The sequence below is a fragment of the Notolepis coatsorum genome (genome assembly GCF_963971535.1).
Source record: "Notolepis coatsorum genome assembly, chromosome: 10".
NCBI lineage: Eukaryota > Metazoa > Chordata > Actinopteri > Aulopiformes > Paralepididae > Notolepis > Notolepis coatsorum.
This window is the reverse complement of record NC_140174.1, coordinates 12961622-12965319: the sequence shown is the minus strand read 5'-3', so window position 1 is coordinate 12965319 and position 3698 is coordinate 12961622.

Here is a 3698-nt window from a genome sequence, read left to right as displayed (position 1 = left end):
AGATTATTAGCTAATATTATGTTATTGATCCGGCATTAGATAAGATATTCCCCATCAGTCGCTTAGACTCAAAATTATGGCAAAATAGGCTCATGTTAAAGGACATAGTTCTCCTTTGTGTGGATTGGTAAATGTATGTAAATAGTGTTGAAAGATATTTTGGAACACTGTAGATATTTTTAACTTAATTCAAAAGGGATTATTTACGACCAGAGCTCTTCCCCTCATGTTAAACTCTGTTAGAGCAATAAATAAATATTAAGACGTTTACCTCATGTCATGTTTGTCTTTCGTGTCGCATGGTGCAGTCACTCCATTCACCCCTTGACCTTGTGGTTCTGTGTGATGCATTTATGTATCTGTCCGCCTATTCTTTGGTTAACTACGTAGATTTACATTTTATTCCTGAATGTATGAAGTAGCAGCTGCTTGAAGTATTTTCTGTTGATCTAAAACAAGACTGTACTTAAAGGAACACGCCAACATTTTGGGAAGTTAGCGAAGATAGATACCAGTTTCCTCTCTGTGCGTTCAGTAGAAAGCTAACTTCCCAAAATGTTGGCGTGTTCCTTTAATGATGTCAAATATTTCACAGGTTGAAGAATCGTCTGGATACAGAAAATACTACAGTATTCAAACATACAACATGGGGCGACAGTGACTCAGGAGGTAGAGTGGTCGTCTGGTAATCGGAAGGTTCCCGGTTCGATTCCCACTCCTCCCAGGCAGCATGTCAGTGTTCATGAGCAAGACACTTAACCCCTAACTGTTCCCGATGAGCAAGTCGGCACCTTGCATGGTCGCCGTCGGTGTGTGAGTGAATGGGTGAATGTGAGGAACAAAACTGTAAATCGCTTTGGATAAAAAGCTGTTTATATAAATGCACCATTTATTAGGCACATCAACAACTACATTGATTTCATTATAGAAGCAAGGAACATAAATATGGCTTTTGCATTGAGAGGACACACATAGTCCAAGGAAAACATTTACAAAACAGGTTAACATTACTACTGTAATGTAGTGCAGTAAAGGACAGACAATGTGGCTTTCACAGACATTGTCCCCTGACATGACATCTTTATATGTATATACAGTATGAAAATAAATCACAACCTATTCAGACCAGGGGCCTGAGAGGGTGGGAAATCTTCTCGTGCTGAAAGGTCCTCGACTAGATATTTTCCTCTCTCCTTTGCTACTTCCGCGGTGTAGTTAATAGCCACGGCTATAAACACCAACAACCGTCATTTCCCCCAAACAGATGCTCTTCTTCCAAACGGTTTAGCCAAACTGAGCCAATCCCCACCAGACCAGTCATTGACACCAAAATATTAAATATGACTTTAGTTAAGTTTCTTAATTTATTTAACTTTGGTCTCCTAAAAGGTGAGACTATATATAAAGGTCTATAATTTCTACACGGTTCACTTGATATGGACGTATACGCACTAGAACTAAAGTCTGAAAGTCTGCATTTTAACGTAAGAATTGTTTAAAATGTGCTGGAGCACAGAGACAAGACAGATGTGTCAGTGTTCTAAGATAAGTACTGCACTGTGTATCTTGTGTACATGTCTGTGTTCTAAGATAAGTACTGCACTGTGTATCTTGTGTACATGTCTCAGTGTTCTAAGATAAGTACTGCACTGTGTATCTTGTGTACATGTCTCAGTGTTCTAAGATAAGTACTGCACTGTGTATCTTGTGTACATGTCTGTTCTAAGATAAGTACTGCACTGTATCTTGTGTACATGTCTGTGTTCTAAGATAAGTACTGCACTGTATCTTGTGTACATGTCTCAGTGTTCTAAGATAAGTACTGCACTGTATCTTGTGTACATGTCTCAGTGTTCTAAGATAAGTACTGCACTGTGCATCTTGTGTACATGTCTGTGTTCTAAGATAAGTACTGCACTGTATCTTGTGTACATGTCTCAGTGGCTTTGCTTTGAATTCTGACCCGTTGACACGTGATTCTTATTTGGAGGAATTCTGCTGATAGTGATCCTCTACAAGCAGCCTGGTGCCTAATCTTGACTTTGGATCGTTCATTGATTTCATGCAGTAACCATGATCAGTCTACTCATTACAGTAACCATGATCAGTCTACTCATTACAGTAACCGTGATCAGTCTACTCATTACAGTAACCGTGATCAGTCTACTCATTACAGTAACCATGATCAGTCTACTCATTACAGTAACCATGATCAGTCTACTCATTACAGTAACCATGATCAGTCTACTCATTACAATAACTGATCAGTCTAATCATTACAAACCGTGATCAGTCTGCTCATTACAATAACCATGATCAGTCAAATCATTAAACACATGATCAGTCAAATCATTACAAACACATGATCAGTCAAATCATTACAATAACCATGATCAGTCTGCTCATTACAATAACCATGATCAGTCTGCTCATTACAATAACTGATCAGTCAAATCATTACAATAACGGTGATCAGTCTACTCATTACAATAACATGATCAGTCTAATCATTACAATAACCATGATCAGTCAAATCATTACAAACCATGATCAGTGTAATCATTACAAACCGTGATCAGTCTGCTCATTACAATAACGTGATCAGTCTAATCATTACAATAACCATGATCAGTCAAAATCATTACAAACCATGATCAGTGTACTCATTACAATAACCGTGATCAGTCTACTCATTACAATAACCATGATCAGTCTGCTCATTACAATAACTGATCAGTCTAATCATTACAAACCGTGATCAGTCTGCTCATTACAATAACCATGATCAGTCAAATCATTAAACACATGATCAGTCAAATCATTACAAACACATGATCAGTCAAATCATTACAATAACCATGATCAGTCTAATCATTACAATAACCATGATCAGTCAAATCATTACAAACCGTGATCAGTCTACTCATTACAATAACCATGATCAGTCTGCTCATTACAATAACCATGATCAGTCTGCTCATTACAATAACCATGATCAGTCTGCTCATTACAATAACTGATCAGTCAAATCATTACAATAACGGTGATCAGTCTACTCATTACAATAACGTGATCAGTCTAATCATTACAATAACCATGATCAGTCTAATCATTACAATAACCATGATCAGTCAAATCATTACAAACCATGATCAGTGTAATCATTACAAACCGTGATCAGTCTGCTCATTACAATAACGTGATCAGTCTAATCATTACAATAACCATGATCAGTCAAATCATTACAAACCGTGATCAGTCTACTCATTACAATAACCATGATCAGTCTGCTCATTACAATAACTGATCAGTCTAATCATTACAAACCGTGATCAGTCTGCTCATTACAAACACATGATCAGTCAAATCATTACAATAACCGTGATCAGTCAAATCATTACAAACACATGATCAGTCAAATCATTACAATAACCATGATCAGTCTAATCATTACAATAACCATGATCAGTCAAATCATTACAAACACATGATCAGTCAAATCATTACAAACACATGATCAGTCAAATCATTACAACATTACAAACACATGATCAGTCAAATCATTACAAACATGATCAGTCAAATCATTACAATAACCATGATCAGTCAAATCATTCCAAACACATGATCAGTCAAATCATTACAATAACCGTGATCAGTCTGCTCATTACAAAAGAGGAAAGAACTCCATTTCGAAT